Source organism: Humulus lupulus, chromosome 4 (genome assembly GCF_963169125.1).
Source record: "Humulus lupulus chromosome 4, drHumLupu1.1, whole genome shotgun sequence".
NCBI lineage: Eukaryota > Viridiplantae > Streptophyta > Magnoliopsida > Rosales > Cannabaceae > Humulus > Humulus lupulus.
In genome coordinates this window covers 103,449,054-103,472,236 of record NC_084796.1, presented here as the reverse complement: position 1 = coordinate 103,472,236, position 23,183 = coordinate 103,449,054, and the positions used below count along the sequence as shown (strand labels likewise).

General features: G+C 43.3%; 1 non-coding gene across 1 annotated transcript; it reads right to left on the bottom strand.

Moving 5' to 3' along the window:
• Positions 1-2,010: 2,010 nt before the first annotated feature.
• LOC133833690 (small nucleolar RNA R71) lies at positions 2,011-2,117 on the bottom strand. The gene has a single exon (XR_009893057.1). It is a non-coding gene; the product is annotated as a small nucleolar RNA R71 (small nucleolar RNA).
• Between the last annotated feature and the right edge of the window lie 21,066 nt (positions 2,118-23,183).

Sequence of the window (23,183 nt, the reverse complement as noted above, 5' to 3'; positions counted from 1 at the left end):
AAGAAGTTGGAGAGGAATTTAAGCTAGAGTTGAAGCTAGAAAATAGGGAGGAGCACAATCATAATTAAGGCAAGGATTATGGTTTTAACTTTGAATTTTGCTGGATTTCTGGGTACACTTATTAGATGAATTGGGTTTAATTATGTGGAATTGAGCTGAGTGCTTTAAATATGGGTTTTTGAATGTTGATTCCTAGTTGAATTAAGCTAATAATTGGGGGATATTATTGAGGTTTTTGAGTGGTTAAAATGTGTAAGTTAGTTATGAGTTTGCTGTTGAATGGTATTGAATTGGGGAACTTTTTGAGGAAAATTCTTGGCAAACTTAGGTGTTCTTGGCTGGGACAAGGAGAGAAAACCCAGGTTTTCTCTAGGTTCGCAGGGCGCACCGCGACCCAGCCTGGGGGGCGCCGCGGTGCGTGTGGCCCTTCTGGCCTAGGGAGTTCTCTGACTTGGGGGCGCGCCGCGACTTGCTTGGCCAAGTCGTGACCCGCCTCCCCTTTAGCGTGATAGCTTGCTCTCTGAATTGGGGCAAGTCGCGACTTTCTAAGCCAAGTCGCGACCCGCCTGGGAGTTATGATATTAGAGGTGTTCTTAGGGTTGTTAGGGCTCGGGGCTTCGAACCTAGGGGATCGTGACAATGTCTACTACCCGATTTAGTAGAAACTAAGGTCCCGGAGGCTAGTTTTGTGCCCTAGGTATTTTATTTCTAATTGGAAGTTGAAGTTGATAGATATCCATGGCCTTTGTGACTAGGTATATCGTCGAGGCTTGAGGCTAAGGACCATGGTCGGTATCAGTTCACCTTCTCCGCTCAAAATCAAAGGTAAGAAAAATGCACCCAATTATGTGGCTATGTTGGGACTAAGAGTTCCCTATACTTGTATGCAATGTTGTATGATGGTATTATGCCATGTGAGCATGAAATAAATGGCCTAAGAGTGTCAGAATTAATATTTGCGCACAGGATGCAGCTCGGCCACTGGTAGCTAAGATTAATTATATAATTGCTGAGCTCGACCTAAGCGAGCTAGAGTCAGTGGGAAAAACAGAGGGTGCATCCTAAGGGTGCCGACCCTGGATATTGTATGATATGTTTACTGTTGTTAATTCGATGATTGTGGCATGTTAATTATCTGTATGATAGATTGCTGGTTTGTTGACTATTATCACTGATTATGTGAACAATGTGGTATGTTACGTATCTGATTAATGACTTATGATTTATTTGATTACTGTTATTGGTTATGCTCTGTATATGGTTTTCTTGCTAGGCCTTGGCTCACAGGTGCTACATGGTGCAGGTAAAGGCAAGGGTAACCTGGGCCAACCCTGATTTGGAGAGCCTTGGGGGCAAAATGTACATAGTCGGCTGCTTGGCCGCCACGACCGAGGGATGATACAGGGACAGGAGACCCTAAATTGCCTATTTTTCTATTAGAGTGGCTTGTGGTTGTACATAACCTTTGAAAATTTTGTAAGCTGTTATTTAACCCTGTTTTTGGGATCCCATGTATCAAACGCTTATTTAAATGAAAATTTGTCTTTTATGACCAAAATCTTTTAACCCTAGATCAATAATGGTTTAGTGTCACATTTTCTACTAAATGACTTGGTTAGCAAGTCTTGCACCTTTATAAACCCACAGTGTAATTGTCTTGGTTATCCAAGGAGTTACAATTCGTCATCCTACTGTTGAGGAAAATAATTTTGAGATAAAGCCCTCATTTATTCAGATGGTACAGAATTGTGTACAATTTGGGGGGGGGGGGGGGGGGGGGGGTTACCAAATGAGGATCAAAATCTCCATTTCACAAATTTTGTAGAGCTGTGTGCGACATTTAAAATGAATGGTGTGAGTAATGATGTTGTAAGATTAAGATTGTTCCCATTTTCACTAAGAGACAAATCTAAGAGTTGGTTGAATTCATTACAAGCCAACTTTATAGTTACTTGGGAAGATTTGGCTCAGAAATTCCTTGGTTAATATTTTCCTCATGCCCAGTCAGCCAGAATAAGAGGAGAGATTAATAACTTCCATCAGCTGGATGGGGAGTTGTTATATGATGCACGGGAATGATTTAAAGAGTTGCAAAGGAAATGCCCACATCATGGAATAGAGAAGCGGCTGCTGGTTCATACATTTTACAATGGTTTGGCAGGAAATACAAGGACAATTATAGATGCAGCGTTAGGAGGAGTGTTAATGAGAAAAAGCGCTAATGAAGCATATGAATTATTGGAAGAGATGGCCATGAATAACTATAATTGGCCTACTGAGTGTGAGAACAAGAAACTAGTAGGAGTCTTAGAAGTTGATCCAATTGCTTTATTGACCGCTCAAGTGGCATCTCTAACCAAGCAATTGCATCAGAATAATCTCGTCGCACAAGCAATGCAAGTACAGTATGTCATGAGTTGTGAGATTCCTGGGGGACCACATTCTTATGAAAAATACCGAAGCACAACTACTAGCTCAACAAGCATGAATAATATGCCTTTGGAACATGCATAGGTTATTGGTAACTTTTCAAGATCTGGACCCAACACCTACTCCAATTCATATATTTCTGCGTGGAAAAATCGACCTAATGTATCTTGGAAAAATAATCAATTGTTATAACTGCAGTATCCACAGTACCCACCTCAACAACCCCCTAATCAACCGACTTATGGACTACATTCTAGACCTTATTATGATCCAAACCCACGCCCATCTCATCCACCACCACATCCTCCAATGAATACACCAACAACACCACCTGAAGTACAACCCGACGTACTAAACCAATTCATGATTGAAACCAGGGCATCTATCAGGAATTTGGAGACACAAATAGGTCAATTGGCTAAAAAAATTTCTAGTAGAAAGCAAGGGAATTTTCCTAGTACAACAGAGGTAAATCCTAAAGAGCAGTGTAATGCAATATCCTTGAGGAGTGGGACTAAGTATGATGTACCTACAATGGGTGACAAGGGGAAGAAGACAAGGGATGAACATGTTACTAGTCCAATAAAAGAGGAGGTTAATGAAGACCTTCCATTGACAGAGAAGCCAAAATAGATCGAGTCAACACCAAGGGTTTTGTATCCTCAAAGGTTCCAAAAGGCTAATCTTGACAAACAATTCTCTAAATTTTTTGATAACTTTCGAAAAATACAGTCAGCGTGATAAGGCCATCCTTGACTCATAAGTCAATGCTTTTCAACCAACACTCAGCGTGCTAAGGCCATCCTTGACTGATAAGTCAATGCTTTTCGACCAGCACTTAGCGTGCTATTGTCATCCTTGACTCATAAGTCAATGCTTTTCGACCAGCACTCAACGTGCTATTATCATCCTTGACTCATAAGTGAATGCTTTTCGACCAGCACTTAGCATGCTAATGTCATCCTTGACTCATAAGTCAAGGGTGGGGCCCAGCCCTAGCCTAGGATATAGGACTAATAAGTTACCCCGGGGCCTATTGCCCTATCCTCTGTATAACCAGCCTTGCAGCATGGCCCAACGTATCTGGCACTTTGTTTTCCCACGACCAATAGGTTGATCAAGCGTATGATGCTCTCCTGGTTAAGCATAACCATATCGACCAGCGCTCAGCATGCTATTGTTGCCCTAGACTAGTAAGTCAATGCTTTACGACCAGCGCAAAAACGCTATTGACGTCCTTGATTGATAAGTCAATTCTTTATGACCAGCGCTCAGAGCTATTGCCATCCTTGACTGATAAGTCAAGCCTTTCTCAATAAGATAATGCAAACATGCATATATCATATGTCAAATATCCAAATATAAATCATTCAACATGCTTAATTAACAATCTCAAGCATAATCATAATCATGCACATTTACAGGCGTTCATTCCCTATCCATATTCTTGTTCAACATTTCTGGCCAAGCGATAATCACATGTATCACGTATCAGGTGCAATTTTCTTACCTTTAGTCCTAGCACAGGTTACCAATAAACGACCCTCGAGCACGATCCTGATTCCGAGCCACTAGCGATAACCTAGTCACAACCATAATATAGAATCTCATCAATAATGAACAAATAAAGGCTTTCCAGACCGAGTCCTAGCCTCCGAGACATCGAACTCTACTAAACCAGGTAGTAGGATCGATCTCGAGCCCTTAGGATTAAGTTCCCACCACTAAAAACATAAGGTGGCCAAAGCTGCCCAAGAGGGTCGCGACTTGCCTCTTAGGGTCGCGACATGCTTCCCAGACAGAAAGCTCCCTGTCTAAAATTCAGGACACGGGCTGCAGGATGCCTCCAAGACAGAACCGCCTCTGCGCTTGGGGTGCACAAGGGTCGCAACGCCCAAGAGAAGGGCCACAGTGCAACCCCGCGAACCCAGAAATCCCTGTTTTTCCTCAGCCAAAACCTTACCAAAATTATCCCAATCAATTCCCAAAACAATAATTAAATCCCCCAAACATTATCAACACATAAACACCATCAAAACCCAAGTTTATCTCACTCAAAACCTCCACCAAATCACTAATCCAAGACCTTGAGCTTCAAGCTCATGAACACCATAAAAACAGGGCAGAATCCACTTGAAACAAGAATTGAAGTTTACCTCAGCTGTGGTTATGTGCTCCTATCTGCCACCAGTCAAGCCCCAAAGTCAGGCCTCCAATCCAAGCTTAAGTTTTCTACTAATTTCCTCAAAATCAAACCAAGATAGGGAGAGAGAAAGATGGAGGGAGCTGCTCTGTTCTGGGTTTCCTTTTGCTGAGGGTAAGGCTGAGTATATCTCTCCTTAGGTTGGAATTGGCTAAAATGCCCCTTGCTCTTGGCTTGTGTTCTTGCCCCAAGGGCAAATTTGTCATTTGCCACTTATCCCGTTAATCATAATTAACGTCTCACAAATTCTCGTTATTTCTAATATCCTTAAATAATTACCAAATAATTTCCCCTTTACCCGATCCCAGTAATGTACTAAATACCCAAAATACCCCCTGACTCTCACCGAGTCAAGTATTGGTCCCGTTGTGACTTCCCCACTAACTTGCTTCCTAGGATCTCCTAGTGCAGAGTAACCCAAATATATCCACATGATGATGTGTTATCACACATGCCAAATATACCCATAACGGGCCAAATTACGAATATTGTATTTGTTAATCAGAAATGGACCAACATGCATATTTAATACACCTAAGCATGCATAATAGGTCATATTATAATATAACTCACATAATCATATAATGATACACATATATATCACATAATCACATAATTTCCATAATTTGTCATCCTGGCCCCCTAATCAAGGCCCTAAGCCTTATTAGGAAATTTGGGACGTTACAACTATCCCCTCCTTACAGGAATTTCGTCCTCGAAATTTTACCTAAACAACTCGAGATATAGATCCCGCATATCTAATTCCACTTCCCAATTCGCTCCCTCGACCTTACTATTTCTATGTAATACCTTAACCCTAAACCATTAATCATGTTTAGTTACATGGTTATGGCCAAATGACTCGTTTAGCGAGTTTAGCACTATTTAAAATACACAGTGTAATGGTCCATGAGTAGTAGGGCATTACAATAGCTGGTGAACAGCCCCCAGCTCACCTAGAGATTAAAGACCCAACCCTTGAGCGACTAGCCTTAATGGAGGAGAAGATGAAGAAGCTCTTATCTGGAAAAGGGATTGATAATTGTGACTCTAATGAGGAGCTCGAACCTTTCACCCCAAATATTGCAGCAATTGCATATCCCATTGGCTTCAGGATGCTGAACATACCATCATTTGATGGAAATACAGATCCATTTGACCACCTCAGAATGTTCAATAGGTTGATGATGGCCCACAATGTTTGATTCGACCTAAGGTGTATTCTGTTCCCCGCAACTTTGATTGGGCCTGCTAGAGAGTGGTTCAAGAAGTACAAAAAGCATGCCATAAGATCTGGGAAAAAGTTGTCTTCCGAGTTCAAGAAGGAGTTTTGAGCTTCAAAGGTAGCTCACGTAGAGGCCAACTCATTGGCCAACGTAAAACAGTAACCTAGTGAATCCTTGAAAGCATATCTGAGTAGATTCGCCAACGTTGCAAAATGAGCTAGAGACACTTATGATAGGTCCATGCTTATGGCGATGAGAACTAGAATCCTGGTGGGAGGAAATCTATGGTAAGAACTCCAGCAAAAAGGAGTTAAGAGTGTAGATGAGTTGTTAGCCTGAGCTCAGGAATGGATAAACTTAGAAGAGACGTGATTTGTTATCACAGTAACCAGCCAGGTCCATATTAAGCCCGCTGGAGCGGTAATAGGTGTTGCAACTATGGCTCAACCTGTTACCCAGAATAATCGAGCGGAGAAAAACAAGAGAAAATTGAACGGTGAGGGCAACCAGAATGGCACAAAGAAGAAAAAGCCCGGGGAAATGTTCAAGCCCGTTTATGCCACCTACACTGACCTAACAGATACAAGGGAACATATCTTCCTAGGAATCTCTAATAGCTTTCCGTGGAAGAAACCAGAGCCATTAAGGCATCAAAGGGTCAAGAGAGATCCTTCAAAGTTTTGTCGATACCACAATGACATCGGTCATAACACCGATGATTGCCGACAGCTGAAGGATGAGATTAAGACTCTCATTCAGGCTGAATAGTTAGCCCAGTACGCTCGAAATTGAGTTGCTCCCAATCAATCTGTCGGGCAGAATTCTCGTCCAGCTCTGAAAAACTCCGACAGGTCAGTCTGGAGCTCAGATAGATCAGAACCGAGTTGACCCTCCCCCAATAATAGAAAGAGATATAACTACCATTGTCGGAGGACCTGATTTGGTGGGCACGAGCAACAGAGCCCATAAGAGGTATATATAGGAGCTGAAATCTCAGAACGGTGTGGAATTTTTCCCAAAGCAACGATTATCAAAATAACAGCGGTTGGGAAAACAACCAATCATTTTCACGGAGGAGGACGCTAGCCTCGTTCAATTCCCACATAATGACTCATTGGTGGTAATTGGGTAGCTCGCTAATCGAAGGGTACAGAGGATATTGGTAGATAATGGAAGTTCAGTAAATGTGGTTTTCAGATCCACCCTAGAAAAGATGGGACTATTCGTAATCGATTTGAAGGCGACCTCAATGACGCTATACAAATTTTCAAGTGAAGGGATGGTAGCCATAGGGACAATAGGACTGGGGGTTACGCTAGGAGATAATACCCGGACAATAACAAAAGTACTCGAGTTCGTGGTAATCGATTGTCCAACTGCATATAACGCAATTTCTGGATGACCTGCACTGATGGTTTTTGAAGCCATCACCTCAATCCGACATCTGCCAATGAAGTTCCCTCAACCTCAGGCATATTCACCGTAAAAGGAGACCAGCTCACTGCCAGAGAATGCTGCAACATTGCTATGAAGGGAAAATCACAACCCAAGTAGTAGACGATGGTCATAGATGAATGAGGTGAGGAGTCCCAAGTAATGGAAGTTACCCATGGGACGGAAGAACCTCAAGAAGGAGACAATGAGGTTGCCTAACTGGATGACATTGACATGCAAATAGGCGAAGATAGATCCGAGCTCAAAGAACTGGAGGAGCTAGAGGAAATCAGTATCGACCCAGAAACACCTTCAAGAGTTGTAAAAGTTGGAAAAAATCTTGGAGCTGAAAGGAAAAAGGAGCTGGTCGAATTCCTAGGGAAGAACCTAGACGACTTTGCATGGTTGCATGAAGATATGGTGGGAATCAGTCTGAGTATAATATTGCATACTCTTAACTTGGACAAGAATGTGCCTGCAAAGTCCCAAAAATGAAGGCTTTTGGGGACAAGACGATCTAAAGCATTGGAAGAAGAAGTAGCTCGCCTACTTAAATGCAGATTTATCAGGGAAGCAAAATACTCGATCTGGGTTACTAACCCTATGTTGGTCCTAAAGCCAAATGGGAAGTGGAGAACTGGCATTGATTTCTCCGATCTCAACAAGGCTTGTCCTCATGAAAATTTCCCATTACCAAGAATTGATCAGTTGGTAGACGCCACAGTTGGTCACGAGCTCATGTCTTTCATGGACACGTATTCTGGACATAACCAGATCGCGATGAACCCTGAAGACCAAGAGCATACCAACTTCATGACTGAGCATAACGTATATTTCTTCAAAGTTATGCCATTTGGGCTGAAGAATGTTGGATATACATACCAACGGTTAGTCAACAAAATATTCGCTAACCAGATCAGGAGAAACATGGAAGTGTATGTCGACGATATGGCCGATAAATCAAAGACTGTCGGTAATCATGTAACCGATCTGGAAGAATGCTTTGGCATACTAAGGAAGTATGACATGAAGTTGAACCCCCAGAAGTGCACTTTTGGAGTTTCATCTGGAAAGGTTCTAGGGTTTATAGTGACACGAGGAGGATAGTGGCAAATCCAGAGAAAATCAGGTCGTTGTTGGAAATGTCTTCGCCCAGGTTGCATAAGGAAGTACAAAGCTTAACTGGAAGGGTGGTGGCCTTAAACCGCTTCGTTTCAAAATTCATTGACAAGTGTCTCCCATTTGACAATTTGCTCAGAGAAAACAAGAAATTTCAAATGGAACGAAGAATGTGAACAGGCATTTCGTGACCTAAAAGCATCTAGCCAAACCCACCATACTATCAAAACCAACATCCAGGAAATGTCTATATTTGTACCTGGCCATGACGGAAAATTCGGTTAGTGCTGTGATAGTTTGAGAAGAAGATCGGGCGCAGGAACCCATGTATTATGTAATTAAAAGACTTCTTAGATAGTTGAATCCCGGTAGCCATTGATATAAAATCTCGCGTTCTGTCTCATTTTGGCTTCAAGGAAGCTTAGGCCATACTTTCAGTCCCATTCTATTCATGTCTTAACTGACCAACCTTTAAGGTAGGTTTTGCAAAATCCTGAAACGTCAGGACATCTGCTGAAATGGGCCATCGAATTCAGCCAGTTCAAAATATTATATATGCCATAGAAAACAATGAAGAGTCAGGGCCTCTCTGATTTTGTGGCTGAGTGCACAGGTTTTCAGGACGAGCTGATAATGGAACCGGTGTAGGAATTGTGAAGAGTCTTCATTGATGGATCCTCTAATGAAAACAGAACAGGAGCTGGGATTATCTTAATCTCACATGAAGGGCACCGATTCCATACAGCTCTCAGGTTTAGATTCGAAGCATCCAATAAAGAAGTCGAATATGAGGCCTTATTGGCAGGGCCAAGGGTGGCGAAAGAGCTAAAGGAAAAGGCCATCCAATGTTATAGTGATTCTCGACTAGTAGTCAATCAGATAATGGGGGAATATCAAGCTCGCGGTATCAAAATGGCGGCCTACTTAGCCAAGGCTATGGGAGAATTGTCTGAGTTCGAGTTTAGCTCCGTTGAATAAGTATCCCGTGAGCATAATTCCAATGTTATGTCCTAGCTCGACTTTCTACCACCAAAGAAGCGTATACACTGAATGTAGTCCCGGTGGAATTCTTGAAAAGCCCGAGTATAACAAAAGAAATAGTTGAGGTCGGAATGATTCACATAAAACGCTGACAAAGGACTCGATCTCATATGTGCAGAAATGTGACAAATGTCAACACTTTACCATAGTTGCCCGAGCTGCTCTCGTCGAGCTAACAATGATCTCATCCCCTTAACTGTTTTCCGTATGAGGAATTTTCTTGATTGGTTCTTTGCCGACGGGAAAATGAGTAGCTTTTTTATGCTGTTGTCTCCATCGATTACTTCACGAAGTGGGTAGACACTGAACCTCTTGCAACCATTACCTCGAAGAGAGTCCTAGATTTTGTTGTAAAAAATATCATAAGTCAATTTGGGCTCCCGAAAAATATTGTGTCTAACAAAGGAACTCAATTCGATAGCGATCTCTTCATAGAATTCTGTGAAAATATGGCATAACCAAGAGTTTCTCGTCGGTAGCATACTCACAGGCCTACCGAACCTCACATTGAACCTCCACGCGACATACCCCTTTTTCTCTTACCTTTGGAAGTGAGGCTATGCTCCCAATTGAGGCGCTGGTGACAACCCACATATAAAATACCTTTGATCACGATCATAACCACGAGCTACTTATTTCATCCCTTGATCTAATCAAAGAAAAATGAGAGGCATCACAATTACAGCTTGTCCATTATCAACAGGAAATCACTCATTATTTCAATTCGAAGGTGAAAGGACGCAGACTCGGATTAGGCGATCTGGTTCTCTAAAGGGTCTTTTTAACAATTAAAGATCCCAAGGATGGTGTGTTAGGGACAAACTGGGAAGGACCATATCAGATCGTGGAGATCCTGCGTGAAGGGATTTTCAAGCTAGCCCGGCTAAGTGGAGAAATAGTTCCACGAACCTAGAAGGCCCTACACATCAAAAAGTACTATCAATAATTTTGTTGTTTATAATTTTTTCAGAATTATCGTTTATGTAAGGCTTGTTTATAAAAGTCATTTCAGTTTAATAATAGTTGGATTATGTAATCAATTTTATCGTTTATTTATCGTGGGCTCACTTTGTAAAAGCAACCTAGAACATTGATTAGTTGTGGTTTCTTGGGGGGGGGGGGGGGGGGGCACATAACCGAAGAGAGTTTTTAAACTTAGAGTTTGGAAAAATTGATTATTCAATGACTTTTTAAAGCTCAAATTTTCAAAATTCTGAACACGAACAAAGTTTGAAAATTTTCTAAAAATAAAAAAACCCCTAAATACAACTAGGTTCGAGGCCTGATTCCTAACAGCTACAAATCTATTAAGCCTATTAAAACCCCTAGATACTACCAGGTCCGAGGCCTGATTCCTAACAGGTAGAATGTCATTAAGCTTACTAAAACCCTTGGATACGACTATGTCCAAGGCCTGATTCCTAACAGGTATGACACGATTAGGCGAACAAAATCTTTGATGCAACTAAGATGTCGTCTAAAATTAGTTAGTCGAGCCATCAAAAATCTAACCCGATCTAAAGACAACCCCTAGGATTTCGAATGTACAAGAATCTAAGGATTCACAAACATGAGAAAACAATGGACTAAGGGGAACACAAATAGATCACAAGTTAGATATGTATTAAAAAATATATTGTTATATCGAGGAGAAAAAAACCAAATTTGAGACTGAAGGAAATTGTTTTGGTCCCTAGGAACTTAATTAAAAAAGCATAAAATATAAACAAAAATAATAATGTCATCACTGGGGTCCGTCGACTTGCTCAGAAGAGGTCACCTCCTCGCCATCTCCTTCAGCAACGTCAGAAGCTTCGGTGGTCTCCTAGGGTTCTTGTGAGAATTGAATCTTGAACTTGGCAAGATATGGTCCCCATAACCCTAGTTGCATGAAGGTGAAGTTCCCGTCCTGGTTGAAAGCCCAACAATGGTAAAGCATCTCCTCCATTTGAGTCGATGACTCCGCAATCTCTATCCTCACTTTCTCAGCTTCCTCTTTTTCTTTGGCATCGACCTCATCAAGTTTCTTTCTGAGCCCCTCATTCTCGGTCTGTAGCTGGTCCAGGCAACAAATCAGTTCCACGACCTGGTTCTTCTCCATCAGCTTGCCTTCCTTTGCAGCTCGCTCACTCTCCTGGGAGGAAACCAGGGCAGCTTTTGTGGGCTTCTCACTCTCTTGGGTAGCAGTCAAGGCGGATCGAAGCTCATCATCCCTAGCTTTAACCTGAGCAATTATGTGGAGCTAAGCCAAGGCAGACTGCAAAAGGATAAGGCATGTCAAGGTTAGTATTTTTTTAAAAAAAAAACTGAGAAAAGAAAAATAAAATTTAGAACAAAGAGATGGGCTCACAGTGAGATTCATCCCCATGGCGGACTTGAGGATGTCTTCAGGAGTACACTCCTCCATGGACCTAAGGTCCTTGGCGTTGGCCCTATAGGCATGGCCCACCATATGGCCAGCCATCTCGTAAACTGTCCCCCGAAAGGCCTCGGGGATCCTTGCCAGGTTGAGTGGCTTAACTGGGATCTGAACGGTGGGAGCCTCGCTTTGGATTACTTGAGGAATTGAGGGAGGTACATGCTGAGGAAGAGGAGGCGGATCTTGGAGAACTGTGACTGTTATCACTGGAGCTGGGGGTTGAGTCTTTTATGGCTGCTTCTGGGTGGAGCTGACACCCTTGCCTTTGGCTACAGACTCACTGGAAGTCCTAGTCTTGGGAGTGTGTTTCTTTGTCAATCTAGGTCGTTTCACCACAGGACCAGCTCCAACCCCACCAGCTTTAAAGGCACCTCTTAAACCCGGGGCATCTGGCAGCTCCATCTCTTCGCCTGAAAAAGAACGAGCAAAAGAATCAAATACAAAGGATAATTAGTCAAAGTAATGGAAAAGACATGAACAAGAGTAAGAACCCTACCCTCCGGACTAAGGGAGGAGTCTACTACGAACAGCTCGGGGTTATGGACTGGACTAGGCACAACCTCTAACTCCTGGACTACTGAAGGTGGGGGAGAGTATAAAATTATTACATTTTTGGTCCTAAGGGGCTCAGGTTCTTCCTCTGGGTTGGACTCATCTACATACTACCTAAAACCAGGGGCATATATACCCCGACGTAAGGAAGGCCATGTCCTACTGTTTGTCCCATATTCATCAAAAATGGAGGACCTAAAATGGAGAATGTTGTCAATCACAATGGTACATTTGTGCTAGCTATGATCATAGCGTACCACCAGATGATCCACACATTGAAGTAGTGTCATGTTTAGGTCTGGGTCAATAGGGTGGTGACTAACGAGCTGGTTGGGGTTGAAGCGAACTAGCCTAAAACTGGCAGTAGGCCGATCTAATTCTCTATATGGGTTACCTTGGCCGGAGGGGTCGGCTACTACCCCGGACGCAGCTTGCTCTGGATCAAGACCCTGATCGTCTTCAGGAGCTTGCGTCTTGCGCACCAGCGGTGCCACATACTCATCCTCCTCAGTCTCTCCAATGGTGGGCAAGACTCCATGAGGAGGGGGGTGCTCAGGAATAACAGGAAGTGGACCTCAGGTCCTAAGAGCTAGCGTCTAGCCCTGGCTGATCAGGTTGCAAGCCACCATGGTGGCATTGTTCACAAATAGACAGAAGTCTTTCTCCTACGGAGAAGACTAGACAATGTCTCGTGCTGTCCCCCAAGGGTTTTAGACCGCTCTATCCTCGCGAATATAGATGCATAAGGAATAAACTCAGTTAGAATACTTGAAAAAAAGTATGAAAGTGATAAGAAAGTTCACGTGCTGAATTCATAAAGATAGAGGACTTACGGGGGCAGTTGAAGTATCAGTGCTTGCAGTTCTTGAACCCATTTGACATAAAGAACTGGTCTTTATAATCATTTGGGTGGCTGGGGAGGTCGATGACGGATGTTGAGTTGGGGATGCGAGTGAGGTAGTAAAAACTCTCACCACGCCCCTTCTGGTAAGGACTGGGCTTGAGGCAGAAGAAATACATAATATCTGCCAGAGTGGAGACCTCCCACTCATACCTTAGAAATAAATATTTAACCCTGCCAAAAGCCGATATGATTTCGGGGGGAGCTGGAATAGAGCCAGCTCGACGTATTTTGGGAAATCTACAAAGTACTGGTCCAGTGGAAGGAATGCACCTACCTTCAAGTGCTCATCACTCCAAGCTGCGTAGTGTCTTGGAGAGGGGCGCATCTCTGCTCTCCTTCCAACGGAGGTCGGGCAAGGAGGCCATCAACTCCCATCTTAATCCCGTGGCTCATCAGGATTTTGCTAACTTTCCCCTATGTCGTTATTCGGGACACTTTGTGCTAGACTTCGAAGTAAGTATTGGGGTCGACGATGAGTTTCCTCTCCACCACAGGGACGAAACGAGGAATAAGAGAGTCAAAGGTGACCTGCTTGCCTTTTTCCTGGCTCTAAGTGGAGGAGCTCACAATGTTTTTCTATAGAAGGGTCATGATTTAGCTCACCTATTGACAAAGCAGCCTATTAGTGGTGACCTAAGATAATTACTAGCTACAACGATAAAGGTACGAAGATTCGAGGGGTTAAGTTGTTTACTTTTGAGATTTAAAATTTGCACAAGCTTAAGAAGTGTCGTAGCAATAGTGTGTGGTTCCACACGTGGTCCAAGGCCACGCACTTTGAATTCGTGAAATACCCTGATACTTCTGGATTCTTGGGTCAAACTCGTCAGACCCACTACTTTTCTTTTGAAAGCGGTTTAATGCAAAACCGCTTAAGGAATCGTGACCCTTAAGCTACCCAGAACCAAACCTAAAACCCTCTCGGCTTATATAGCCAAATAGATATTCTAATCATTTTACTAGTGACATTTTCTTTGTAAAACCCAGAACATTTTCCTAGTTTTATAGATGCCTTATTTCTAAACAAGCCTAGTCTCATTCATTTAGCCTAAACCAACCATTATTTAAACTCAGACATAGCCTAAATGATATTGAACAAAGAGTGTTTTATGAAGTAATAAACTCACTGGAAAATAAAGAATTGAAAGGTTCAAACCAGGTGAGGAAATACTTACAGTTTATATGTTTGTTTAAAGAAAAGTTTGATACCTCCATAGGAAGCTCCTTGAAAGCTTTTGAGAGTCTGAAAGGCGATGAAGGTTTTTGGGAAAATTTTTGAGAGAAAAAGGGAAATTTTGTTTCTCAATGGAAAGTTTTTGAATGAAAAGGTGGTAAGGTTCATGTCGGATCTCCTTATTTATACATAAACTATGAGAATTAATTTGGGCCATCTGATTGGGTCAGCTCGAGATCCAAAGGCCAAGATTAAATGAACCATACGATGGCAAAAAGTTGACAGGACAATTGTCATAGCCCTTGAAACCTGAGAAGTAATCACCAAGTCCATCGATCTCAAGATGAGAATTGGGGCCCAAGTCACTTGCACTCAGAGTCAGGAATTGACCCTAAGAGTAAAAAACCCAAGTAGCGTGAGTACAGACTGAGGTTGCCTCCCGAGGGAACCGTGCTCAAGGAGTAATTACCCAATCGTATGTTCTTGAGATGTGAATGGAAGCTCGAGTCATTGGAACTTAGAGCTAGACCTCGAGAGCTAAAACTTGAGTATTGCAAAAAATCTAGTTTAAGAACGGGGAACTCGATTGCCTAAACCTAAGATGATGATTTCATGACTTCCACATGATTAGGACCCGAGTTGTGCTCTGGGAGGGCAAATCAATAGGCCCGAGCTGACCCGCTGGTGACCACGTACCCGGGGGGCAGATAGCTTAGTGCGAATGACATAGGAAGAAATTAAAATTACTTTCAAGGACATTGAGCCTAGAAGACAACACTAAATGTCCTAAACGTCGAGCACTAAAGCAAAACTATACAGTACAAACATACCTTATAAAAGCCCGAGTCGTTGAAACTCGAATGCACAGGATAGTCAATTGCTTTCACTTGACCCCGCATGAAAGTTACTCTTAGGACCATGAGCCTAAGAAGAAACACTAAATGCATAAGCATTTAGACACTGGCAGGAAGATCCTCAAGCTCTAGGTACTGTTGGCCCCGTCTTGAGTCATTGAAACTCGTGGACGCAGGGCTGAGTCGATTGTCACTTGACTTCACGTTAAAGTTACTCTCGAGGACCATGAGCCTATAGAGCAACACTAAATTCTTAACAATTGTCTAAGTATTGAGAGAAGTCGATAGAGACTCGAGTCTTTGAGACACGAGCATAAGACCTGAGTCAGCGACTTGGGACTCTCGCGAGTTACGTTACGTTGAGTTGCATTAGCAAAGCCCAAGTTGCCTATTTACTAAGTGTTAATTCGATGATAAGAGTGCAATCATGGCAATAAAGTAGTGCAAGTTGCATGTGTTTAAATGAAAAAGTATTTACAATAGTGCTTAGGGGTTTGAGCGTTAATTGCCTATATCCCAATAAACTATGGCACACAGGCCTACTATGCTAAAAATATACTTGTAAAGAACAAAATTACTGGGGCCCTTGGCCTAGAGGAACCTCTGCCACAAGCTCGATCACAAGATCAACTTCAGGAACGCAACCCTGCGTCGTAGCTTCCCTCTCCTTGGCCGCCCTAGCCTCCTCTGCCTCAAGGCGCGTCTCAAGCATCGTCCTCATGTTGGGCTTCTCGGTGAAAGAGAAATCCATATCTCTGCTACTCTGCCACGCAACAAAGAGTGTATCATCGGCTATCATGTCGAGGTCTTTTTCCAGTTCTTCTGCTCGAAGACAGAGGTCTTCGACCTCCTTGACAGCAACTTCGGCACGTGTAGCTTCACATGCATCGTCCTCCTTGGCCTTGATCAGCTCTTCAACACGGGCCAGAGACTTTACCCAGCTTAGCAAGAGCTCTACACAGGCCTTAGCCAGTTCCTCCTCCACCACACTGGTGTGACCCGCGACGTCCTCTAATAACTTGGAGGAGGTGTCCTCTAAAGTGGACATCTTTGACTGCTTGGTGGCCAGCATAGTCTCCATCTCACGGACATAGGCCCTCATGTCCTCCACTTCCTTCTGGAGTCGTAAGTACTTCTCTAGCAGGATCGTGGTTTCCTAGATCTACTCTAGCTCTTTTTGAGCCTCCTTCAATTCAAAGGACTCCATCGTTACGATGTCCCCAAGCCTTTTATTGAAAGTTTTATTATGTGCCAAGTAAGAGTATCAAATCAGTAAAAAGAAGTTGATTAAATAAATAATGGACTAAGATAAACACTTGAAGACTTACCCTTACGGAGGAGTGGCGGCTAGCAGTTATCAGTGAAACCTCATTGTCGCTGCCACAACGAGTGAAGCTGCAAGAAAGCACCTCACATAGGGACCCCACTATCCCTTGGAGAAGCTCCATGGTGAGCGGAGTAGTCTTCCCACCTACTCTCTACAGGAGGAGAGGCTCTAACTCATCACTGCTAGGAGGAGCAACATAATCCTGTGGCCGATCCTCGTGCAGGAACTCAGCAAGGAGTTTGAAGTCCTCGCTACCCTCATCAATACGGGCGTTGTAGTACTCAACAATTCACTTATGCTTCTCGAAGTCTTCCCCGTCATAATGCTCCGAGAAGATTACCAATCAAGAGGAGATCGGGCACCTTTGAAGGGATTTCCTTGTCCTTTTTACAAGAGGATCCCTTGTCTTGAAGGGCGAAACCTCGAGGTCAATGGCCTTACCAGGAGCCACTATCCTCAGGGTGAGGACCAGTGGAGCAGCTGTAAGAGCTGTTGGGACCATCGTAGCTTGAGGCGCAGCAGCCGGGGGCATGGAGGTCATGGTTGACAATGCCAGGAGGTCTACCTGGGAGGGTCTCGACACCCTCTGATGCTTTGACTTGACCAATTCTGGCAGGCCCATGCTTTCTTCACAAAGGAAACAAACTAGTTAAATCCTCGGAAGGAAAGGAAAGCAGTGAAAACAAGTAAAAATGTATGCAAGACTAAATACAAATCTCCTTAAGAGCCCTACCACAATCAGGCTCCTCCGAGTGAAGGACAGAATAGGTGAATTCATGGATGAGCCGACCCATCTCCTACGTCAGATTATTCTTGTATTGACAAAACCAAGTGATGTGCATAGTCGTCACCTTGTCCTGAGGCACGAGACCTTGGGGGTGTCTCTTCCTCCTCAGATTGCAGAGGAATACCTCGATGAGGTCCTGATAGTCTTCGTACTCTTCCTCAGACAAACGACGTCCAAAGATTTTCCAACACTCGAGAAATAAGGGCAAAAATACAGAATTGTTGGCACTAGTTCCCTCCCATACGTGATTAGCATAATGAATAACAATTGGGGATTTACCTTGAGGCATGGAGGATGACTCAATTCCTGCCTTGAGCTCTTCATCTTCCTTTGCCTCCGCAACGGCCTTGATGGCGAGGACAATCTCGTCACTTGCCTCTTCCCGCTAATTCCTTGAGTGTTCCAAGCCTAGCCTAGGTCTACCCCTTAACCTCCAAATGACTAAATAACCATATGCTAACCTTAGTCACTTAAATTCCTCTGAGGGCAATCTTGCCATTTGCCTCTTCCTGCTAATTCCTTGAGTGTTCCTATAAATCCCTATTTAATCCCAACATACCCAAATAATTGCTAAGTTACTACATGTTACCCAGTGATCTCAAACACGTAGTATAACCCCAAAATACCACTAGGGTCACCCAGAGCCGGGTATTCGACCCCGTTGTGACTATTTTTCTATTCCGCTCCCTAGATCTGTCTCAGATCACACATTACAAATAAATCTCCACAATCTTGTGGTTTTAAGAACAACACACATAATTTACATTTATGCGCTCAACGAACCAAAATTACAAATATGCCCCTATTTGCCAAAATGAGCCCACATGCATATTTAATTCACCTAAACATGCATTTCTAATCACATAATCATTTAACCCACGTAATAACATAATTAAATAAATTATTGCCCTTTCGGCACGCTAATTAAGGCACTACGCCTTATTAGAAAATTTGGACATTACAACTATACCGTCCTTACATAAATTTTCCTAATCGAAATTTACCTGAATAACTCAGGATATCGATCCCGCATATCAGTCTCAAGCTCCCAAGTTTCCTCTTCCACTTTGTTGTTCCTCCACAATACTTTTACCAATGTAATGGTCTTGTTCAGCAAGACTTTATCTTTTCGATCAAAGAACTGAACTGGCTTCTCCTCATAAGAAAAATCTTGATCCAGCTCTAGGATTTCATAACTCAATGCATGCGTAGAATATGATACGTACTTCCGGAACATGGATACGTGAAACACGTTGTAAGCCCTTGACAAGGCTGGAGGCATAGCCAATCTGTAAGCTACCTATCCAACTTGTTCCAGAATCTCAAAGGGGCCAACAAACCTAGGGCTTAACTTGCCTTTCACTCCAAATCACTTTACTCATCTCGAAGGAGCAACTCTGAGGAACACATGATCACCGACTTGAAACTCTATACTCCTGCGTCTCAATTTTGAGTAACTCTTCATTCAACTCTGGGAGGCGAGCATCCGAGCTCTAATCTTTTTAATCTCTTCAAGTTCCCTCTGAGCAGCCTCAGGACCTAAGTATTTTCTCTCACCTGTCTCATCCCAATGGATGGGCGATCTGCACTTCCTCCCGTGTAAAATTTCATACAGAGCCGCTCCGAAAGTTGCCTGATAGTTTTTATTATATGAAAACTCCATCAAAGGGAGATACTTTGTAACGACCCAAATTCGCTAATAAGGCTTAAGGGCCTTGATTAGTGTGCCGGGAGGGCATAAATGGGATTTGAGTGAATAGTATTTATTTGAATGTGTAATTATGTGATTAATAGTGTGCTTATGATGATTGATGATATTATATGATGATGTGATATATATGTATGAGATATATGCGAGAACCACATTAATATGTGGACAATTCCGCAGCCGGCGACTCGAGGCGATCCTAGGGCTAGATAGCGGGAAAAGTCACAACGGGGCATTATAATTGACTTTAGACAAGTCAAGGAGTATTTTAGGTATCGGGTAGTGATTTAGACTATCGGGTGATGAAAATAAATAATTGGAGATATATTTGAGGTTAGGATCTCTAGGCGGGATTATTGGGGGATTTTACCGTTTTGCCCTCAGGGATGTTTTCGGTAACCCGAGCCTTGGGATTAGTTTGATAACTTAAGGATAGACTTAAGGAATATGTTAGAAAACAGTAGACACAAGTTTAAACCGACCTTTCTCTCCTTCTCTCTGTTCTCTCTCTTAGCAAAGGCAAAACCTTGATTTTCAAGAGGGAAATTGACTGAAACGTGGGGGAATTGAAGGGCCTAACCAGAGGATTAGCTCAAGGAACTAATCAAGGGTTGAATTAGAGCCAAGGTAAGCATTAATTTTCTTTTCTGAGGTTAGAAATTTAAGGAAAAATGGCTGAGTTGTTAATAGTTGTGGTTTGGACATTCAAGGTGGAGTTGAGGCTTAAAACTCTGAAGATAGGCCAGGGGATCCTTAGAGAAACGATTCTAAAGCTGAGGTAAGGTTTAATTTAAAGTTTGATGGTTGAATTTGAGAGTTTTCATGGCTAGTTTTGAGTTTTGTGGGTTTGAAATCCCAGAAATTAGAATTGGGATTTTGGTGAGTGTTAGGCTGGATTTTTGGTTGGATTGTGTTGTTTAAATCATTCTAATGATGTTGTTATTAATTGGTTTTGAGCTGGGGGCTTTGGGATGGCTTAAGGTGAGGTTTAGATATTGAAAATGGTGGATTTTTCTGGGTTCGAAGGGTCGGGCCGCGGCATGGTTCTTGGTAAGCCGCGGCCCTTCGAGGCTGTTGCATGCTGAGGAAGGAGGGTGGGCCGCGGCATGGCCCAAGCAATGCCGTGGCCCTTACCTGTTTTTGTGCCTTAGATGGTTCTGTTTGGAGGCCATGTCGCGGCATGGGTGGCCTATGCCGGGGCGCTTAAGGGATTTTGGGATTTTGAGATTTTAGGCTTGGGAATTTAACCTAGGGTGCTCGGGATTGAATCTTTGACCATATTTGGTGAAGTTCAATGATCTGGGGACTATAACTTGGTTTGGAAACTCATTTAAGATTGTTAATGGTATCTTTCATCATGGTTGTGACTAGGTGTTAAGCTAGGGCTCGGGGATCAGATCGTGCTCAAGTAGTATCACCCGTAGCTAATTCATCTAGAAGCTAAAGGTAAGAAAACTACACCCGGTTGTATATTTGAACGGGACTAAGGGCTCCCTGATATATATGATTGAAAGAATGGTATTAAGCCATGTAAATTGTAAACCAACGGCCTAAGCGTTCCATGGTTAACTTGAGCAATTGGCACGACTCGGACACTGGTATCCGAGGATAGCTTATTATGCACTGAGCTCAGGTTAAGCGGGCCGGAGTCAGTGGGTTAAACAGAGGGTGCGACCTAAGGTGTCAACCCTAGTATTTGTGTTAATTGACTATTATATTTGGCCATGAATGTGATTAATGAGATTGTTGAATAATCTGAGTATAGGTGAGGTTACTTGTACCTTGAAGTGTGCTTATATGTTGTGGATTGAATATCTGAACATGCTTATTGGAATGTCTATTTGATAATATTGTTTATGCTGTGTATGTTGTTTTCTTGCGGGGCCTTGTCTCACGGGTGCTGCATGGTGTAGGTAAAGGCAAGGGCAAGATCGATCAACCTTGATTGGAGAGCTCTACAGGGTGAATGTACATGTCAGGCCGCTCAACCGCCACGGTTGAGGAGATTACAGGGACGAGAGGACTAGAACCTTGTATTTTGCCTTAGTATGGCTAATATTTACTCTTAACTGTTGAATTTTGTAAACCAACTTTTAAACATTGCAAATTTTGGGGATCCCTTCTGTAAACTGTTTATAACTTATGAAATGTATCTTTTGAGGCCAAAATGTCTTTTAGCCCTAGAACACTTTAGCTAATGACACGTTTTGATTAAACGACTTGATTAGCAAGTCTCACACCTTTATAAACACACAGTGTAGCGGTCTTGGCTGTCTAGGGCGTTACAACTTGGTATCAAAGCATCCTAGGTTTAAGGGTTCCTGAAGATAGGATGGACATGTACATTCGCTGCTAGAGACAAGCTCGAAATCAGGGTTCGGTAATGTGTATATGTGCCTATGTGCTTATGTGTTTGTGATGAGCGATGAATGCTGTTATTTACTGGATTATTAGGAAGCATAAGATACTGGTAGGGCCTGGCCCTTGAGTGTTGTGTGAGAATATTGAGGCATGTTTATTAACATCGTCGTGCATGTAGATGAGTATTTGAATGATTAATTGTATATTGTGCATGTATGAATGCCTGTTTCATAGGTTTTGTGCGATTGGATTGGAGGCATGCTTATTAGCAGCCAGTGCATGAGAATGGATTCTTATATGTGGATTGTTTGTGGTTGGTGATATTCTATTGGTGGATCTTGGAGAAATTTTACCCTGTCATCATGGTCTGATTGCCGAGTCGTAATTTGCAGATTGACTTGGATAGCTATGCATCCAAGAACATCTTCATGACTAGCCGGCACTAGGTCCGGGACCAGGGGTGATGACCAGAGCCAGACTCCTCCGCCAGTGCCTGAGAACTGGCAGCAGTTAATGGCTGAGATGCAGGCTCGATTACAGAGTCAAGACGAGCATATCCATATTCTGCAATAGCAGGCTCCATCAGGGAGTGCTGCCCCTGTTTTACCACCTGTAGTGGTACCAGTTGTGCAGTCTGGGGAGATTGGTAACAAATGGGAGCCGTTATATGAACGGTTCAGGAAGCAACAACCCCCAATCTTTGAGGGTGGACCAGATCCATTGAAAGCCGAGCAGTGGCTAACTATGATTACAATAATTCTGGATTTTATGAGGATTGAGGGGCATGATAGAGTGACCTGTGCCACTTATATGTTGAGGGAGGATGCCCGCATGTGGTGGGAGGTGGCATCGCAGACTAGGGATGTGACTACATTGAGTTGGGAAGGTTTCAAAGATTTATTCAGTCAGAAGTATTATAATGTTGCTGTCAGAGCAGCAAAGGTTAATGAGTTTGTGAGTTTGGTTCAGGGCAGTATGACCGTTATTGAGTATGCCCTGAAATTTGATAGGCTTGCGAAGTTTGCTCCAGATCTTGTGCCTACCGATGCTGCTAGGCAGGATAGATTTATTAGAGGGCTGAATGCTATGATAGCCCGAGATGTTAGAATTACAACGGTAACTGGAGGAACAACTTATGCCCAGGCCGTTGAGAGGGCTCTTACCGCTGAGGAAGCGGAGAATAAGATATGGAGGGATAGTGCAGCAAGAAGGGAGGCCCGCATGGTGGTGCCTCCATATTCTGGGTCTGGTAGGGGCGGAGGCCCCATTGATTTCAAGAGGAAGAATCCTGACACTTCGACCGCAGTTGGTCCTGATAGGAGGGGTCAGGGTGGTCAGGGTGGCCGTCAGGGTGGCGGCGAGGCATGGCGGACCTATCCAGAGTGTCAAAGATGTAGAAGACGCCATCTGGGCGAGTGTCGGTCCAAGGCTTGCTTTGTGTGCGGAGTTGTAGGGCATCTCAGGAAAGACTGCCCAACGGTGAAGAAAGGTGAAGCGGGAAAGGTGGATAGCTTGACTCCAGCTCGAGTATTCATCTTGACTCAGGCGGAGGCTGAGGTTAGTCCCTCAGTAGTGACAGGTCAGCTTTCTAGCGCTGGCACTCCTTTTACTGTTTTGATAGATTCTGGTGCTACACATTCTTTT